Raw genomic sequence first — 22,285 nt, 5'->3', positions numbered from 1 at the left:
ACTGTTACCAGTACACACACTCCCTCCCACACTGTCACCCTCACCTCCTGTCTCTGCGTGTCCTTTTGTGTCAGTGTGTGTGTGTGTATTTGTGTGTCTGTGTGTATCTGTGTACATGAGTGTCTGTGTATCTGTGTGTGGGAAACTAAGTGTCATTGTGTGTATCGCTGTGTCAATGTGTGTATTTGTGTGTATACACTGCACACATACTCCATACAAAAACCATGCTTACATTGAAACACACATTGTGTATATGTATATTTTATAAACACAATATACACACACTGCATCCACTACACACACACACACACACTGCAATCAAACGCAAACATTACATACAAATACACCCCTGCATTAAAACACTAAAATGATCTACAAACACCCCTTCATTCAAACACCAACACTACACACAAAAAGCACACCTGCATTTAAAGTCCTACACTACATATACAAACACCCCTGCATTCAGATGCAAACATTACAAACAAGTACACCACTACATTCCAATAGCAACAGTACATACAAATACACTCATACATGCACACATATACTTAATACAAAAACATGCTTACATTCAAACACTGCTCACAAATATAACCCTGCAATGATGTGCAAATGGTAGATCTCCATCTGGCATATTATTGTTGAAGTTCTCCGACAGATGGAGATCTACCTTTTGGCCACACTTTCACTAGATGGGGGCCCAGAAAACATACTTGCACCACGGTCCTCTCTACATTAGTTCCACCACTAGGATAATCAACGTGAGGTGCCTGGATGAAAGAGCAGGACAACAAAATTTCTGATTCTGAGTTTGTGAGTAAGCAGTTGTATGTCTCTAAAACTGATTGCCATGATGTGTAAAGTTTCTGCCTCTAAAACTGCCATGATATATCAAAATTATGCCTCTAAAACTGCCATGTTATGCCAATTTTATGCATCTAAAGCTGATTGCCATGGTGTGCCAATTTTATGCATCTGACTGTTTGCAATGGTGTGCCAATTGAATGCTTCTGAAACTGATTGCCATGATGTGCCACGTTTATGCATCTAAAAGTGATTGCCATGATATGCCAGGTTTATGCATCTAAAGCTGATTGCCATGGTGTGCCAAGTTTATGTATTTAAAGCTGTCATGATGTTCAAATTGTATGCCTCTAAAACTGATTGCCATGATGTACCAATTTTATGCATCTAAAACTGATTGCAATGGTATGCCAATTGTATGCATCTAAAGCGGATTGCCATGGTGTGCCAATTGTATGCATCTAAAGCGGATTTCCACGGTGTGCCAATTGTATGCTTCTGAAGCTGATTGCCATGATGTGCCAAGTTTATGCATCTAAAAGTGATTGCCATGATATGCCAAGTTTATGCATCTAAAGCTGATTGCCATGGTGTGCCAAGTTTATGTATTTGAAGCTGTCATGATGTTCCAATTGTATGCCTCTATAACTGATTGCCATGATGTACCACTTTTATGCATCTAAAAGTGATTGCAATGGTATGCCAATTGTATGCTTCTGAAGCTGATTGCCATGATGTGCCAAGTTTATGCATCTAAAAGTGATTGCCATGATATGCCAAGTTTATGCATCTAAAAGTGATTGCCATGATATGCCAAGTGTATGCATCTAAAGCTGATTGCCATGGTGTGCCAATGGTATGCATCTGACTGTTTTCCATGGTGTGCCAATTGAATGCTTCTGAAGCTGATTGCCATGATGTGCCAAGTTTATGCATCTAAAAGTGATTGCCATGATATGCCAAGTTTATGCATCTAAAAGTGATTGCCATGATATGCCAAGTGTATGCATCTAAAGCTGATTGCCATGGTGTGCCAATGGTATGCATCTGACTGTTTTCCATGGTGTGCCAATTGAATGCTTCTGAAGCTGATTGCCATGATGTGCCAAGTTTATGCATCTAAAAGTGATTGCCATGATACGCCAATTTTATGCATCTAAAGCTGATTGCCATGGTGTGCCAATTGAATGCTTCTGAAGCTGATTGCCATGGTGTGCCAAGTTTATGTATTTTAAGCTGTCATGATGTTCCAATTGTATGCCTCTAAAACTGATTGCAATGATGTACCAATTTTATGCATCTAAAACTGATTGCAATGGTATGCCAATTGTATGCATCTTAAGCGGATTGCCATGGTGTGCCAATTGTATGCATCTAAAGCGGATTTCCACGGTGTGCCAATTGTATGCTTCTGAAGCTGATTGCCATGATGTACCAAGTTTATGCATCTAAAAGTGATTGCCATGATATGCCAATTTTATGCATCTAAAGCGGATTGCATTGGTGTGTCAATTGTATGCATCTAAAGCGGATTTCCACGGTGTGCCAATTGTATGCATCTAAAGCGGATTGCTATAGTTTGCCAATTGTATGCCTCTGAAGCGGATTGCCATGGTGTTCACTTTTTAAAATACGCATTAAAAGCAAGTGGGTCTCGAAAAATTACCATTTTGAAAAGTGGGTCTCGGCCCATAAAAGTTTGGGAAGCCCTGCACTAGCGTATGGGCAGCAATAGCTAATTTTTAAATCCAGTATTTATAAAACACACATTTTTATAGTTTTAAATGCGGAATGATTTAAGCTGTGCCAGGTCCCCTCTCATTGCACTAGCAACTGGGCAGCTGTTTTTTATAAAATACTAATTTTTATATCCAGTTTTAAGGGACGTGCCCCTACTACACGGGGGGACCTGGCACAGGTAGGGGATGATTTAACCTGTGCCAGGTCCCCCCTTATTGCACTAGCAACTAATAGTCACTAGTAGTTTTATATTTGTTTAGGCGACATGCCCCTACTCACGGCATTTTATTATGCCCCTTTTTAAAATATTTTTTTAATGCAGGGGGCTGGGTGTAGGAATGGTTTCTTTTTCAAGGAGGGAACTGGTAGCGTTGTTGGCTCCCTCATTACTTTTTTTTTTTGTGTGCAAGAACAGTGCTATTTTCGTCCTAATGGACGATAACAAATTATTTTTTACCAAATTTCGTTGGAACACGAATGGTTTATGGACAAAATTTGGGATTGACAAATTAAATTTTTATTTAGTACGAAATCATTTGTATGAAACAAAAAATTCACTGGTGCACATGTCTACAATGTCTTCTAGCATTAGTGGGGCCTTCGGATCGCTGTATACCTTTAAGAATATTTTTCAGATGGTAGGATGACATGAACGGTCTGTGATTGGGGAATGAGCTAATCAAGTAGTGTTGTACTCCTGTCAGATATAATTTAATTGTGTTGTGTGCCAGTTTCAGGTGTAAACGGCAGTGGGCAGTAAATGCTACTATTGTGTCAATGGAGAAAGTGTCATTAATAGGTGATCTGTTGTGAACCTGTTGAAAATTGTCATTGCTCTGTCATAATTTCTTCTGGTATTGTCTGACAAGGCAGTTTTTGCTAATGATTGGGCATGTTGCATTAGTTGATTTAGTCCATTATCGGGTCTTGGAAAGCGGGGATTATCTAAGGTGTACTGACTGCCGTGGGGTGTTGCTTGAAAAATGCCTGTAAGTTGGCATTGTCCACTGTGGCATATTGAAATGAGAATTCTTCCGAAGGTATGAGTGAATTTTACCTCGGTATACAGGAGGAATGAGGTGCAGAGAGGTCAATGATTAAACGTTTTTTATTATTGAACTTGCCTGTCGAAATGCTGATTGAGTTGGTTCTCCAATTGGAATAGGGAGGATGTTTAAAGGGACCTATCATGAAGCAGTGGTTTAGTACTGTAATCAGTGTTTCCGTGGTGTCTGGATCTAAGATAGCTGAGTGAAGGTTTTTACATTCTATAGTACCCCCTGGGAATGCCACTAGCCATGTGTGGAACCCTTCTGTGAACCCCTTGATGAGGAAATCGACCAAGTGCATAGAGGGGTAATTAATTAGATAATGAGCTAAAATGTGGATGTTAATGTCTATGACTCATTGCTTGGGGAACAACTGGTTGAGGCACATGGTCTTCGCATGGGCTCTGAAGCATAGGGAACAGACATGCAACTACATGTGCTGAAGCTGCAACCTCCGGCATTAAAGTTGTTGCATATCTATGCCTTACCCAGAAATACAATTGGTCTACCTAGCTTGTTTTTAAGGTTCCTTTCTGATTTGATGGGAGTGGGTGCAACATGACTGGTACTAGGCAAGCTAGGTTTATTGGGACACAAATTAGTAGAGTGTGCATTTGAAGTGCATAAGGCACAAGACGGATGTTTGAGCCCTGAAAAGTGGCAGCAGAACAGCTCCGTATCAAGTTGGCTCCAGTCGGAGCGTATATTAAGTTAGATCAGTGCTGCCGCCACTTTGACTGAATATTTTCTATAATATTCATAGAGAGAATGGCCCCAGGTCTACCAATGTGTGGAGATATAGGTCTAGTTCTTCCCTACACTGGGGGGAATGTGGAGCAAATAACGTCCCTGTACAGGCCGAACTCTAGCATGAATTCAGGAATAGATCATTTTTTTATTTAGCTTAGGGTCTCTAGCTGTAAGTACCACAGACACATCTCCATAACAGCATGCTTTGTTCTCCATCAAATCTTGGGACACACTCAGAAAGGAGACTAGATTGACATCTTTCCCTTCTAGTATATCTTTTTTTGATGGTCTGGGGCACGAAATGTGCAGGTGTAATGATGTGTGTGGTGGTTAGTGCAGGGGTAGTTGTAGAGCAATTACCCTGGGATGGGGTTGTCGTTGGGAGTGTTGTGAGGGTGACAACTGGGGTGATCACGGCAATATGGGCTTACAACTTTTCCAGTCTCTCATTAATAATGTTGACTGATGACAGTAGGGATGATATTGTGGCTTGTGTTCCTGCCACGTTTTCAAAGCTGTTCCCTTGTGTGCTAGTTCCTGGACGTGTATTGTCAGGGTTAGCATTCACAAGACGAAAATGCTCCGCTTTACGTGCTGTAGCTGTGAATGGGATGTCCCTTCACCTAAGTTTGCCCGCTATCTTGGATATTGTCCAAGAACGCAGAGAACCAGGGCTTGCTATCTCTGCGTGGTAGAGAGATATCCTCGGCTATGTCCGAACCGTGAGACAGTTTGGAAAGGGAAATTATACGTAGTGTTAGGTGGGAGTTCGCGTTTGTACCATCTGGCGTATTTGCTAAAATGCCAAAAGGCTTGGAAAGCTGAAATCAAGTATTCTATTGGGATAATGAGGGTTGGCTTAATTGAGGTTTGGCCGGTGGGTGTCAGTTGTGATTAGGGATGGCAGTTAGGTCTGCTTCCTGATGATATAAAAAAATAAAGATTTTGAGATGTAGTTGGGCGTGAAGGGATAAACCTAATAATGACCGTGCTTCGGGATGCGAGTGATGTTACTTATGTGTGGTAGTTCATGCTTTTGTTTATGGAAGGGAGTGTGTTGTACTCTGCTGTGAAAATAATTGTAGAATTCATTTTTAATCTAACGCCAGATGATCTATCTCGGTGGTGCCTGAGAGTTGGGTGTATAATTTTGTGGTACAAAAGGGATTTCTTAACTTGTGGTGTGATTGGACATTTGTATCCTTTATGCCTAGTGGTGGGATAGTATTGTGCATGTTAAATCAGGATTAGACTTATCAGCCAGGATATTGGAGCAGTAAGGACCTATGAAATTAGGGTATATAAATATGTTGCGGGTCATTGTAAATGTAATATTTAATTATGGAGAAGTATTACCTGCAGTTTAATTGGCTGTATATGCCAGGTTCCACTGTTCTTTGAGGGATGGGGATATGATCATGGGAAGCCTAAGACAGTAATGAAGGTATTTGGTAAATACGGAAAAAAAAATGTTATTTTTTTTATGAGTGCCTGGCCCATATATAGTAGGTGGACCAGCCATTAAGCTACCTGTGTCCTTAGTACTGAAGTTATGCTTAGGAAAGAGTCACGTGACTTGTACCGTTAGCACCGGACCTAACGAGAAACATATAAACTGAGGTATAAATCACACGTATAACGCCTAGGGTTTGCCGTGGATTTGATGTAGCATTTATAAAGGCAAGCACACGCTCAAGGCTGGAGGAGGGGAATATACCTAAATATACCTTGAATCTAATGAAACTGTGTCAGTATTCATCTGATTAACATGACCCACGTGATGTTGCCAGTCAAATGTTCCTTTTTCTCTTTTCTTTTTTTTTGTTTTATATATATATAAAATTAGGTGGAACACCATATCTATGTATGAACCTTCATGGCCGATGTTCGCTCACCATACCCACCATTACTGACTGTTTATTTTTTGTTGTTCTCTTTTGCCATATTCCTATCTTCGCTGATGCCTGAAAATGTTCAGTTCTTTGTATGTACACTATTTCTACTGTTATATATGGTGTTGAAACCTTGTAATAAATAAAGAATTAAAAAAAAAAAATCACACGTATTTGTAGGCCAAATAAATGATTATCAGACATCATAATACACCACTATGCTAATGGCCTAATCCTTACTTCTCAGTTGACTTTATAAGACATCCTCCTGCCCATCGAGTACATATTGTCCGAGTGAACTATCTATTTATATGTCATGATAGTCATATGAGTGCTTGGCGAACGTGTGATGAGCCCGGGAAAATTTGGCCTTGCCAATGACTTAGGTAGTAATATATCTGTATTAACCTGCTTCCGGGCCATTCATCCTTTAATAGGATCTTACTTTTGGCACAGTACTATGCCCCTTTCCACATACAGTGTCCCTTCAAATCCCCTATTAAATGACCATTTGTAAAGAATAATATACTGCATGAAATGTGATCAGGGGGAATGATTATGGTATTGCAGACAGTACATATGATTGTTAGCCATTTATCCACAGACATGAATGCAGGAGACTGTGAGAATCTCTGAAACTCTACTGCAAGGCATTCTGGGTAGGCGCATGCAAATGAGCTCAACAAAGAACCACATTTTTTTTTTTTTAAATTCTTTATTTTTGTGTCAACACCGAATGCGGCTCAAAAACAGTAGAAGGCCCACGCAGGGGCCGATCATTGACATATAGTAAATTTCTTTTTTACATAGAAACAAATAAGTGTGTACAGCATATATAATTTCTTAGCGCCGTTCGGTGTTGTTTTTAAATTTTAAAATTGTAGGGCACTTTAGGCCCTGTGTTCGAACATGAACATAAATTGAGTCCAGTCAATGCAATACTTGGCAAATTAACTTTTCTTTTAAAACCTTACAAGTTTTGTGCGGTTCGGGTGTCCGCGCTTCAGGGTCAACATTGTTGTGGTCGTGTGTGTCTCACTCAGAGCGGTTCTCATTGGTGTGTACCGGTTGTGTGTGTTAGAGCGTCTAGCTTGGCTTCAATTTGTCTTGGCAGCGGACGCCTCGTGGGTCAGACCCCTTTGGTCATGTGCAGCTGTGTCCTCGTCAGGCGATCTCCCCTGAGGGGGCGATCACCTTGGAGGTGTCAGCAGCCTGTTTGTGGTGTTCGTCTCTGACGTGGGGTGGGTCCCCGGAGGACCGCCTGTCGGGTCCTGTGCTTGAGTTTGTCTAAGTGCCATCGTGGGCTATCATAGCCTTAAGTGTTCTGCGCTAGATAACCTTAGTTTATTGCCCAATTGGGTTGCTCTGGGTGACTCCCTTTAGCATTCAGGTAGTCGTGAAGGTCGGTTTGTCTGTCTGTTCTAGTGTATCTCGTATCTGGTGAGATGGGAGAAGGGGGGGGTGTTGGATGGGACTGTGGGATGGAGTGAGGGGGGGAAGAGGGATAGGGTTATGAGTCGTCGGGGCGCCCGGCGGGCACTGGTCTCAGCTCTCGTCTGGTCCCCTGATCAATCTGAGTGGTCTCAGTCTGAAGTGTATGCCTCCCATGGTTGCCAGATTTTTTGGAATGTTTTTTCTGTGTTTCGTATTTGGGCTGTAAGTTTGTCCATCAGGTATGTGTCTTTGATTTTAACTATTACGTCATTGTCAGTGGGGACCGTGGGTTTCAGCCATACCTGTGCAAGGGCTCTCCTTGCTGCCAGGGTGAGTTTGTTCAGCAGTTGTTGTTCTTTCCTAAGGAGGCCGTCTGTTGGTCGGGACAATAGGATCGCCCATGGGTCTAAGTCAATGGGGCGTGTGAGAACATCTGTCATCAGCGACTGGATTCTCTTCCAGTAATTGGTTACTTCAGGGCATTCCCACCACATGTGAAGGAAGGTACCTTTACCTCCGCATCCCTTCCAGCATGTGTCTGTTGAGGTTTTCCCCATTTTTTGCAGCTGAACAGGTGTGGTGTACCACCTCATAAGCATTTTGTAGGATTGTTCTTGTTGCGTTACACAGATCGACGTTTTAGCCGTCGCCTCCCATATATCTACCCATTCCTCTCCCTCTATGGCCCCCCCCAGGTCTGCTTCCCATTGGTGTATGTAACTGGGGTCAGTAGCTCCCCTTTCCGGGGCGCTGAGTTGCGCATAAATGGCCGTGATCAGACCCTTTTGAATCCTTTCCGTATTACATAGTTGTTCGTAAAATGTCATTGGGGTCTGGGCTGCTTTTTTTACAACAGGGTTTTTGGCGAAGTCACGTAGTTGTACGTATCGGAAGAAGTCCCTAGTTGTTAAGGGTGCCATGGTTTTTAAAGTGTCGAAGGTTTTAAAGGAGTCTCCGTCGTACATATGCCCGTATCTTTGTATACCTGTGTTTTCTATCCCCCTAAAGTCTCGTGCGCTCAGCCCGGGCTCAAATGCTTTGTTCCGTAGATACGGAGTTAGCGGTGAGGGTGTGTGTTTTAATGCATATTTAATGGCCGTGAGATCCCAGATCCTTATGGAGTTAAGGATTGCCGGGCAAGTGGTGCGTAGTGGAGGTCTGTCTTTTTTGGGCACCCATATCCAGAACTGTGGGAGGTCTGTACTCATTAGTTTCGTCTCCAGGTCTACCCACCTATGTGAACCCTCCGGTGTGTGCCATGCTATTATTTGGGCCAGTTGAGCCGCCAGGTAGTATAGGTATAGGTTTGGGAGTCCCAGCCCGCCCCTCGTTTTTGGTCTGTACAGGACTAGTCGAGCGATCCTGTGCCTCTTCCGTGCCCAGATAAAGTCATCTATATGCCTCTGAAGCGTCTGTAGATCTTGTTTAGTCACTTTAGTCGGTAGGGCCTGGAATAGAAACAACAGTCGTGGGAGCAGTGTCATTTTGATTGCGTGCAATCTTCCAATCCACGATATGGGCTTTTCATGCCATTTGTCCAGATCACGGCTGAGTGCCTGGATAGCGGGCGTGTAATTGGCGCTATATAGTTTCTCCGGGTCCGCAGTGAGTTTGACTCCAAGGTATTTAATGTCTGTTCTAGTGAATCTGAGAGGGTGGGTGTTTTTGATGTAGTTAATCCCCTCCGTGTCCATTTCTATAGGCATGGCCACAGATTTGTCTAGGTTAATCTTGTAACCCGAGACACTCCCGTAATCCTCCAGGAGTGCCACCAGTCGGGGCAGGGACTCCCTTGGATTGGTGAGAGTGACCAGGACATCGTCCGCGTATGCGGAGACTTTGAATTCTTCCCCCCCTGCTTGTATGCCTGATATGTGCCTGTCCTCCCTTATTCTCTGCAGGAGAGGTTCCAACGAGAGGACGAACAACAGGGGGGAAAGGGGGCAGCCTTGTCTGGTGCCGTTAGCGGGCGCAAATGGGGTCGGGGCCGTTCCCGGTACATTAGTCTGTGCCCTCGGTTCAGTGTACAGGGCTCTCACTCCTTTAACAAATGTTTCTGGCATGTGTAGTCGGTCGAGCAATGCGAAGAGGTAGTGCCATTGCACCCTATCGAAAGCCTTCTCCGCGTCCAAAGATAGGATCAGAGAAGGCGTCCGGGTCCTCACCGCCCACCATATGACGTCCGCCCCTCTCCTGGTGTTTTCATACAGCTGTCGTGACGGCACAAAGCCAACCTGGTCCGGGTGGACCAGAGTGCCCAGTAGGGGGTTCAATCGCGTCGCCAGTATTTTTGCAAAGATTTTTACGTCAAAGTTGATTAGGGAAATGGGTCTGTAGTTTGCCGCTTCTGTCGGGTCCCTTCCTGGTTTGGGTATCAGTGCTATATCTGCTGTGAGCATTTCCGGGTTGGGGTGTCCACCTTCCATCCATTCGGCGTACGCTTTCGCCAGTTTTGGCGTCAGCGTTTCCCTAAACAGTTTATAGTAGGAGCCGTCGAAACCGTCCGGTCCTGGGGCTTTGTTACCTTTGAGGGCCGTAATCGCCTTGAAAGAACCACATTTTTGCCTCATAATTCCACTTTATACATGGATTCCTTGGAGTATGTTTCTGCTGTATACAACAGATTTGAAACACAACTCAGGAAGAGGTGTAATGCCAGTGAACCACTCATGGACAGCTGTTTCGTTGTTATTTCAGCTCATCAGCATGAGAAACAAGTAACGCCAAGCCTCCATAGCAAGCCAGTAAGCTATCTCTCTATTATCAGTAGTGAGATCACTGGTAAAGTGAGATTTCTGTGGTAAAAGCAAGTCTTATGGCTTGCCTGGCGTGTGTATTTGTGTTTAACTTTGCATTAATTATCCACTTGTTTAAACATCCACACTTTTCCCCCACCACAACTTATTTGGTATATGCTTAACAAGTAACGCCAAGCCCCCCATAGCAAGCCAGTAACCTATCTCATGCTGATGAGTTGAAATAACAACGAAACAGCTGTCCATGAGTGGTTCACTGGCATTGCACCTCTTCCTGAGTTGTGTTTCAAAGCTGTTGTATGCAGCAGACATATACTCCAAGGAATCCATGTATAAAGTGGAATTATGAGGCAAAAATGTGGTTCTTTGTTGAGCTCATTTGCACGCGCCTACCCAGAACCCTTTGCAGTAGTGCGAGCACTGTTAAAGGGAGATTTCTGTGGTAAAAGCAAGTCTTATGGATTGCCTGGTGTGTGTATTTGTGTTTAACCCCTTAAGGACCGGACTGTTTTTGCGATGTTGTACATTTGCGACCAGGCATCTTTTTGACACTTTTGTGGTGTTTGTGTTTAGCTGTAATTTTCCGCTCTCTCATTTACTGTTCCCATACAAATTATATATTGTTTTTTTCAGGACAAAAGGGGCTTTTTTTACATACCATTATTTATATAATCTCATGTAATTTAATTTAAAAAAAATGAAAAAATATGATGAAAAATTGAAAAAAATACACGTTTTTTGAATTTTATGTGAAAAATCTTTTACTCATCTACAAAAGCGAATGAAAAAAACTGCTAAATAGATTCAAAATGTTGTCCTGAGTTCAAAAATACCCAGTGTTTACATGCTTTTTGCTATTTTTTTGCATGTTATAGGGCTATAAGTACCAGTAGGATATTGCGGTTTTAAAACATACATTTTTAAAATGTATCAATAGTGACATTGTAACACTATTATCTGTCATAAATTGCTAAATAACACCCCACATGTACATATTTTTTTAAAAGTAGACAACCCAGGGTATTCAATGTGGGGTATGTCCAGACGTTTTTAGTAGCCACTTAGTCGCAAACACTGGCCAAAGTTAGCGTTCATATTTGTGTGTGAAAAAAGTAAAAAACTAAATTGAACGCTAATTTTGGCCAGTGTTTGTGACTAAGTGGTTACTAAAAAAGACTGGACATACCCCATTTGCAATACCTTGGGTTGTCTTCTTTTGCAAATAGTATGCCATCATGGGGGTAATTCTCATTCCTGGGCTACCATATGCTCTCAAAGGCAACGTAACCAACCTGGCCATTTTCAATGTAAAAATATTTGACCCATATATTTGACCCTGTAACTTTCAAAAACGTAATAAAACCTGTACATGGGGGGTCCTGCTCTACTCAGGAGACTTTGCTGAACACAAATATTAGTGTTTCAAAACTGGAAAATGTATCACATCAATTATATCATCAGTAAAAGTGCTGTTTGTGTGTGAAAAATGAAAAAAAATCACTTTTACTGACAATATCATCGCTGTGATATGTTTTACTGTTTTGAATCACTAATATTTGTGTTCAGCGAAGTCTCCCGAGTAAAACAGTACCCCCCATGTACAGGTTTTAGGGTGTTGTAGAACGTTACAGGGTAAAATACAGTGATAGCAAATTAAATTCTCTGTACTTTCGGCCTGGGTTGGCAGGCAGGTCCCTTAAATTGCAATCAATAAAATAACTTAATTATGTAAAAATATTACATAAATACGCACGTAGAATTTAAATATATATGCATATTTATATATTTGAAGTCTACGTGTATATTTATATAATTATTTATGTAATTTTGTATATGGACATATGAATAGTTCGCATTCTTTTTATTTATTTATATATACATAGATATATATACAATTTCATTCTAAGTGTATTTTGATATAAATATATATATTAATATCAAAATACAGTTAGAATAAAATTTCGTATAGATATATAATTTTTTTTAATTTTTATTATTATTTTTAATTTTTTTAATTTAATTTAAATTATTTATTATTTGTATTTTATAATAATATATATATACAATATATATAGTTATTATATATATTATATATATATGTGTGTAAATTAATTATAAGTGTATTTTTATATTAATATATGTACATATTAATATAAAAATACACTTAGCATGACATTATATATATGATATATAGACATATATTATATAGGTATAATATATGTCTATATATCATATATATATACACATATATAATAATATTTATTTTTTTATTAACTATAACTAAATTTTTTTTTTATTTTACACTGATTTTACAGTTGCAGGGAGACTGCCTGTCAGCACAGACAGTCCCCCTGCAGGCAGAGACTAGGACACCTATTGTGACCATGTGGTCGCCCTGTTGGGCGATCACATGGCCACAGGGGTCCTAAACCGCCATGGGGAGACTGTCTGGGCTGCAGGCAGTCTCCCCACACCGGGAGCACCGCCGATCGCCGCCGGGGGAACGACTGCGATCGGGTAAGTACATTGGACGGTTAGGACGGTTCAGGACCGTCACCGGTCGGCAACGCAAAAATGCCGATGACGGTCCTGAACCGTCCTCCGTCCTTAAGGGGTTAACATTGCATTAACTATCTATCTATTCTTATATATATATATATTTTATATATATCTTACTAAGTTAAAGAGTCCCAATAAAGTGATTGACACAGATTAATATATACTTACTTATTTCAAAATGATTGTGTGTTGTGCCTCCGGAATGTTTATTTTTCCAAGCTCAATGTTATTATATCTGAAAGAACAATATTAAAATGTGCTAAATGTCAGATTCTTGGGGTGCAATTGAATTTTTGAAAACGTCTGTTGACAAAGAGTGGCCTATAAACTTCATAAAGAAAGAATTGACATCCATTGTACTGTACTCAAGACCCCCTGCATGAACCAAGAAGGGGTTTTTTGGGTCTCTTTTAGTAGAGCGTAACTAAAGGAACAGCTAATTTTCAAAGTCACTGACAATTTACTGTTGATTAAGTAAGAAAATAACCAGCATAACAATGTTTTAATTTAACATTGTTAATTCAGAGCACTATTGCATTATGATATCCATTGCTGGCATGCTAGTGGTTTTAGAAGAAATCCACAAATAGTTGAAAATGTTATTTAAAGATAGATGCAACTGTGACAAATCTATAAAATTTGGTAAATCTTCAGGTGGAATTTTGATTCAGTCAATAAAAAATACATTAGTCAAAAAAAGGTTTTATTACTAAGGTACCACAAAGAGATTTTTTAGCCTCCAACCATCGTTTCTAGAAGACATCTAGCGTATGTCAATATAGGTTTTTAAATTAATGTCGTGCCATTTACATATGAATTAAATGATTCATAAAATATAGAAATGTGAGTTTTGACTCTCCTTCAAATCAGATGGTCTGTGGTCCTTCTCCCATTCCAAGTGAATAATTGTACAGCGAAACCAAACCTCTCTGTAGTCCCAATATTGATCTCCCCATAAATATAAATAAATAGACTCTGGGCATGCCTTCACCCTCAATGGACCTGCAGAGGCTATAACTTTTTCCAGGCTGGAATTCAACCCCAACTATTTGGTTCCTAACACTCGTCTCTACACTGGGACTGTTTAATTTCACACGAATACTTGAAACTGTTGCTTATTGCAGATAAAACAAAGGAAAATCCTCTTCTATTTTTAGGTGCCTATAATGATCACTAAATCTACCTTTGATCACTGTCACTCACATAGGCATGATCAGCACATAATATTAGAGTGTGCACTCAGAGAAAGTAATCTAAACTTTACTTAAAAATTCTATGTTTAAAAAACTAGTTACATTTTTTTGGCTCTATTGATAACCAGCTTTAAACAGAGGTAGTTGTGATTTTGTTTTTCTTGAAACATGGAAAAATTTCCGTAGAGACCTAAACAGGGACAAAAGGTCAATTTAATCCTGCATTAAAGTGTGCCTGGGAACACACTATGTGTTTACCTATGGGTATGATAGAATCCCTTTAAACCATAATCTCATTATGAAATAAATGTATGATTTATCTGCTTAAGAAAATATTAATAAAATGGTCCCATTTAGTGACAACAGTATAACCATCATTAAGGGTCTAGCCTGCTTCCTCCTACCTCCCACTTCATCCATGATTATGACCGCTTCCCAACCACCTCCTTCATGATACCAACATGCTAGCTACATTCCAGTGCATCATATCAGATCAGAGTTACTGTTGTCAATCAAATCTAATACTACTTTAGAAAAGTATGTGTTCCGCTCACTAGAGTAATACAACAACATCTACAGAGCTCCATGTTCCTTTACTGGAGGAGAGTTAGCAAAGCGGTAACATTCTGTCTATATTGCCTTAATCGTGTGTAGGGTTCAACACTATAGGTGGCTATATTTACACTCATATTAATATTTTATTAATACCACTAAATTTCCAATTAGTTTAGGTAAATGTAGCATACCAGTAGTTAAATAATGGGTCGAAAAAATGACTTTGCTCAATATAGAAAAGTCCTCCAAGGTATTTACAAGGTCTTTACAAACTATGAGAAACATCCAGAGAGTGTGCTGTCTGGGTGAATCCTTGACACTGTGCAGCCATGCGACCTTCTGATGGTCCATTGTATTCCTTGTGAAACTGGTAAGACATATCCAATCAATACCGGCAAGGAACAGATATACAGAAGGCTAACTTTAAGAAGGTCAATGCAGGAAGCAGAGAAATAACAAGAATAACAGGAAGGTCCAAAAGGTATTAAAACTACACTAGCTTTATTGAGAAATAGTACTTATTGGGTAAAATGCGTTGGTGTTTTAGGTCTATTTTTATTATTTTTATGATTATTTATCAATAAAGCTAGTGTATTTTTACTACCTTTGGATCTTCCTGCAATCTTTCTGACATTTGAACATAATCTTCCTTTGTGGGGAATATAGCACCTACGCCTTTTGGATTGAGCAAAACCACTTTTTGCTGTTAGTCAGTGAGCACATTACCTGTTATTTAATTTTATTTTATTAAACAATGAACACTGTATTTTATTTATTCTAAAAACCAAAGAAAAGAGTTACCTGCGCACTACCCGAAATCTCTATATATATTTAGAAAAATGTAATTTTTTTATTTCACTTCAATGACCATTAGGTGTAAGCCCACCTGCCACGTCAAGGCAAACCTCTTAGGTGGGTCCTACACTAACAATTGACCTTGCTTTCTTCAACTTCAGGCAAAAATATCTCTAATGAGACACAGTGGTGCATTTTTCTAAACCCCTACATACTTATAAACCCTTAATAGGGAACACATGAGCTGGGGAGCAGCATTTTAACATGGCTGTGTGATACAAAAGTAAATACAAATACACAAAAAGTCCTGCGCTCAGACTCCCACTATTCTTGGCCGGCAGCAATAACCATAGCACACATCAGCCCCAATACATGCAATAAAATATCTCTGCATATTTAGACAAATTTTGTTTTTTTGTTTCACTCCAATAGCCATTAGGTGTATTTTATTCTACATACATCCAAGAGGGGGAAACGTACGCATAGTTAAGAGTATGGATCATTCCACTTTGCACTAAACACTAGGATCCATCAGAAGGCTCAAATAAATGTGAGTGTGCACTTTGCATATATTAACGTTAAGTTACCCGACATACTACACTATATTAGCGTCACTGTCTGCTTTCTTTCCATATAGCAGAACCACCCTCTTTTGGACCAAGATTCCAATAGAGGGGATTATACCACCCAGGTGCATAAAGTTGAGCTAATTTGTAGCTCCACACATTGTAAGTGCAATTCCCCTTTTTTTTTCTTTACACTCAATAACTAACTTATTACACTATGTGCCCTTTTTATGTCCTCTTTCTCTTGTTTCATATCAACTTGGATCCGAGAACTTTACCTAGGTACTGTTCCATTCCCCTTTTAATCAATATATATTTATCAGTTGTTTGCTACATCACCATTTAAGGTTTGGTAAATTTGACAGCATATCTACTTACATTAGTATCTATGGTGAGTTTAGCAGCATCTCTACTTAGAGAGTATATTTGAATAAGTTCCGTATTGTAAACCTGCTTCTGTTTAATAGATCTGAACAAGATGATCCCTCCTTAGTTCATTCACTCAGTATCTAGAGAAAGTTTAGCTTTGTCTCCATTGCCTAATGTCTTTTCAAGGGTTCATTAAAGATGAGTTGTGTTCTGCATAAGAAAGTCATAGGATATATTGGCACAACTTCCATCTCATATCATTATTTTCTGATAGTTACATAGGCTGAAAAGAGAGATGCATCCATCAAGTTCAGCCTTTCTCACATTTGATTTTTGCTGTTGATCCAAAATAAGACAAAAACCCAACCTGAAGTGCTTCCAATTGTGCAACAAACTAGGAAAAAATTCCTTCTTGACCCCAAAATGGCAGTCAGATATCAAGAAGCTATTACCCCACTCAATTAAAATGTATATCACTTTCTATTATGTTTCTGCAAGTTTTTTTTTTCCAATTGCTGTTTAAACATGTGTATAGAATCTCATACAACCACCTCTTCAGGCAGATAATTCCACATCCTTATTGATCTTAATGTAAAAAATAATTTCCTTTGCCTTAGACTAAATCTCCTGTATTCCTGTCTAAATGTGTGACACATCATTTGTGTCATCCTACTTAAGAATAGATTTCCGGACAATGGTTTGCATATTTATATATTGCTATCATATTCACTCTCTGGTGCCGTTTTTCCAAACTAAAAAGATTTAAATGTGTTAACCTCTCTTCTTAACTAAAATGCTTCATTCCTTATATCAATTTTGTAGCCCACACTTTTTCTAGTGCCATAATATCCTATCAACCTACTTTTCTACCCTACCCTTACCTTTTGTGTCTCTATACTTCACTCCCTCTAGCATGTAAGCTCATCGAGCAGGGCCCTCAATCTCTGTTCCTGTGTGTCCAACTCATCTGGTTACAAATACGTGTCTGCTAGTCCACCCGTTGTACAGCACAACAGAATTTGTTGGCACTTTGTAAATAATAATAATAATATCCTTCTTTAGAACAGGTGCCAAAAATGGCACAGCATATTCGAGGTGTGGTCTTACCAGTGATTTATAAAGAGGCAAAATTATATTTTAATCCCAAGAATTAATGCCCTTATTTATACATGACAAAACCTTACTGACTTTAGCAACTGCTGATTGATGATTAATGGTAGCAAAGCAAAGATGAGGAAACCTTGGCTGTTACACATAATATTTGCTCAGCTCCACTGTAAGTCTTGCACACTTTGTGGGTGCTAATTACTGGGGCTGCAAGGATACAGTGTGATGTACTTGATAGCTCAGTTTGACTTGTACAGTGATTGATATAGCATGAGTGCTGTGTGATATAGGTCCATACCATCAGGGGCATAGATCTCTTTTCCTCAGCCCACATGATAACAAGGACATGCATTACACACAAACACTCCAGACAGTTTATGCTTTCTTGACCATCTCTCACAGGATGAGAGCTCTTCGTCTGTACATAAAAATAAAACAGAGAAAAAAAAATATAGAAAAAAAAGAGAGAGCTACCAAATGCAGCAGTCCAAGGAACTCATTCTTAAGGCACTGGTTTTAATTTTGTTACCCATTAGCATACAAATATAACGTTTTTTCAACTTGAAATGGCTTTATAAGAACAAACGCTATAACTGGTCCAGATATCCCTCTCTGCTTGCAATATCTCCTGTTCCATTGTATGCACAATAGTGCCTTAAGCTACAATCTATCCTATAAATAGGTTGAATACATTTCCAGCCTGTGCTGTACAGAGCACATCTATTTTTTTTCTTTACTGCAGGAAACCTGGATTAAAAATGTATATCCTGCGTTGTGGGGACACTAATAAATGGTTAAACCATCCACTCAGGTGAGATATATTCACATAGTTCTTTCCACTAACTTGCTTTTAAAAATGGATTTAATAATTAATTTCCATCCTATTTATTATACATTACTACTAAAAAGTTAGGAGGCTGTATTGCTTACTAAAGAAATAAAAAATGGCAAAGGAAAGCAAGAATTACTGCAATTTTGAGTGTTATTCAACCGTATAATATAGTTTAACAACTTATGGCTGTCAAACCCTCCACTAATTCTACAGATTATAAGCTAGCGTGACCTAGTTTGTCATCTTCATTCAACTCTTTTCTTCTGTATTCTTCCAACCGACATTTAATACGGCACATCACTACATATGATGCAGATGATAGGTAAGAAAACACCTGCGTACACCTGAACAAAAAAAACACAGAACACAAAGAACATGGAATATGCAATATAATAATTGTCTGCTATGAATTGCAAAATAGGAGCCGCTATAAGATATGCCTAGTCCGTGTCAATAAATAATTCAAATAACATATACCTGGAATTAGCTATAACTTGAGGAAAATAGATTTGGTAGAAAATAAGAGGTCATTATTTTCATTTAATTTTTTTAAATTTAAGAATAAAATATTAAAATGTGTTGTTTTTTTATAGTTAAAGCATAACTTTAAGGAATAATATAGTTTTTGCAGTGTGTGCAGTATATTTAGTTATTTCGAGAGAGCAATGGTGAAAAAGATTATTAACGAGCAAAAAGCAACTGAAAGCTGTCCTCTTTAACGTACAAGATTGTTCTCTGAAATGTTTAGTTTTTGATAATACAAGTAATCCCACGATGCATTATATTAATAGGTTTTGCTATGCTTAATGTCAGCAATGCAGTCCATTACTGCCCCCTTCAGTTGAAATTATAAACCTGCACATGTAACATGACCTAAGGTAAACCATATGTAAGTTTTATGCTAAATAATCTTATCCTAGCCCTAGCTCTAGTTATTTCTGGAGACATCCATATGTCAGTAAGTCTTTCATCTTGTTATTTATTATAATGGTTTCAGACCACTTTTTACGTAAAACATGATTCATTATTATTCATATGTTTATATATACACGTGTGTATGAACACACAGATGAAACTCTATGTTTAATGGGGGGGGAAAGGAAATCAAGAGTTAAATGTAAATGTTACTGTTTTCAGGTGGTTTGTATTTTGTATACAGTGGCTGTATGTATATTTACGTAACCCACCCCCAGATCTCTCATCCAGGTTGGACCAAATTTATACTGAATATATGAAAATGTAGTTCACATATTTTCAAGTCAGCTGGGAACCGGGTAAGCTATGGGTACCGTGGAGAGCCGGGGTTTTTATCAAAACGGTTTGGCAATAAAAATGGGAAAGTGCCCTTAGCCTGCAGGCAACATTCTGCTTAGAGTGCCCTACATCAAAAACATAAATATGAAATATGAAGTGGTCATGGTGCCTGTAGTCTGTATGTGCAGAATTTCAATATGAAATGCTGCACATACGGAGATGAACCCATATGCTGCCTTAGATGTAACCACCTACGGCAGCATCATTGGGGTGTTATTAGCCAAGCCTGGGAAAAAAGTACTGGGTGTCTAATGTGAATCCTGTGCCGCCAGTACACAAAACATGCGCATACCAAATAGCCAATGAAGGCACGACCTCCCCCTCATGCTGCCCATGTTTTCCTCTCAGCCTACCCTCCCAAACATCTGTCCCCCTCTGGCAAGGTAGAGTGGTGTCAACTGAGAAAGATCAGGTAGTACTTGGCCTCAGCAAGAAGGAGTTGGAGGGGGCAAATATAGCAAGGGCTTTTCTGATCAAAAACAATGTTTTCTTAAAACATTGTTTTTTTTGGTTAAACTAACCCTTGAGGATTTACTATGTAAAACATGTCATATATACCTATCTCAATATGCCAAATATATGACCTTCAATCAAATAAACAAATTGGAGCAGCAGAATGCAGTCAATGTGTAAAGGAAAAAAATATTAGCATCTCTGCTACCCAGCAAGCTACAGTACATTGCTTGCTCCTGAAAGTGTGACATCATACAGATATACAGAAACATGGACAAGCAATAGGTGCAAATAGGCTATACAGGGTGACCTTGTGATACCCAATGTTTAATTGAGAAGAACAAAATATATAAACATTTCAGACTGTAATTCCTAAACTCTTCCTCCAATTTGGATGTGAATACACTCAAATTATAGCTGAGAAACCGCACTTTAAGCCCATATATTCATTATTTAACTTGAATTTACCTTCGTAAATTGCCGAAATAACGAAACTTGTGCCAGTGTCCAAATATTGCCGGACCTAACTGTATATGCTCCGTCATCCAGTGGGACCTTGAAATAAATACTTAAATGCTTTGTACTAGAGCATGCAAAGCAGTACAGTGTTGAGTAATCAGCAGCAGAGGAAGGGGAATATTCTGTATAATACAGTTTTAGTCTAGTAACTCTATTTGTGTGGAGGTAGTATACCCAAATACTGTATGAACTGTTAAAAAAAAGAAGCATAAGCAAGCAGTGTATTTGACTATTTTAATTTTCATTCCCAACCTAATGTATTTTTATTTACAAAGGTTATTATATAATCTCAACTATAGTAAGTCCCACAGAATTTTGGGAAAGGATGAATGAATACAAATAGAAGAATATGTCCATTTTATATAGCGTCTTCATGCTTTGCTCTAAATTTATGACCTTGGCAAGCATTTCATTTTTCATATAAATATTATTCTTGCAAGTCAGCAGTGAATGGATTAATAAAGCATTATCTAGAACCATTCCAGGATGGATTTATGACCTAGGAACAATGAAGCTCAAGGCTCCAAAATTCTGATAGTGCATTAAATGCATGTATAACTGATTATTAGATAACACTGTTGCAAGATGACATTATATCTACTATTAACAGTTGTTTCCCATTTTGCTTTCTCTCTGGTTTTAATGTGCAAAAATACTGACATCTAGTGGCCTAGCTAAGAATAGCTAGACTCTTACTCATAAAAGTAAAAGGAAAGACGAGACGGGGGGGATATGATAGAAACATTTAAATACATAAAGGGAATCAACACAGTAAAGGAGGAGACTATATTTAAAAGAAGAAAAACTACCACAACAAGAGGACATAGTCTTAAATTAGAGGGATAAAGGTTTAAAAATAATATCAGGAAGTACTACTTTACTGAGAGGGTAGTGGATGCATGAAATAGCCTTCCAGCTGAAGTGGTAGAGGTTAACACAGTGAGGGAGTTTAAGCATGCGTGGGATAGGCTTAAGGCTATCCTAACTATAAGATAAGGCCAGGAACTAATGAAAGTATTTAGAAAACTGGGCAGACTAGATGGGCCGAATGGTTCTTATCTGCCGTCACATTCTATGTTTCTATGTTTTTAAGTAAAATAACTGAAAATCTAAATTGGTGCAATTATTTCTAAAGAAAAGAGAAACAAAAACATTAATCACACTCAAGTGCATTGAGTTTTGCATGTGAGTTTTGTATGTTGCATTTCTTAGTCACAGTTGCACCATTATGACGTATGCATGTTCAGGTGAGTGCACTATAACTATTTCATCTCATTGAATTGGATATGGTTTCTGGAGTCCACTGACACAGTCCATCCACTTAGTGTTAAAACATTTTTGAGAAATATAACACTAAATAAGAGTACCTGGCCCCATAGAGGTGTGTCTAAGGCTGAGACTACACACTCCCCGCAAGCCATAACAATTGGTCCAAGCAATAGGCTCTGTGATAGGCTGAAAGTGGTCTATAGACACTCACACAATCACAGCCATCCATTGCTGCTCAGGCTAATGGGCCAATTAGCCCAAGTAGCATAGAGGGCATGGGCTGCTGCTTTCTCTTGTTAAAGGCACACTATAGGTACCCAGAAAAC

Source organism: Pelobates fuscus, chromosome 4 (genome assembly GCF_036172605.1).
Source record: "Pelobates fuscus isolate aPelFus1 chromosome 4, aPelFus1.pri, whole genome shotgun sequence".
In the NCBI taxonomy this organism is placed as follows: Eukaryota; Metazoa; Chordata; class Amphibia; order Anura; family Pelobatidae; genus Pelobates; species Pelobates fuscus.
The sequence above is the reverse complement of the archived record's forward strand: the minus strand, read 5'-3'. Positions refer to the sequence as shown.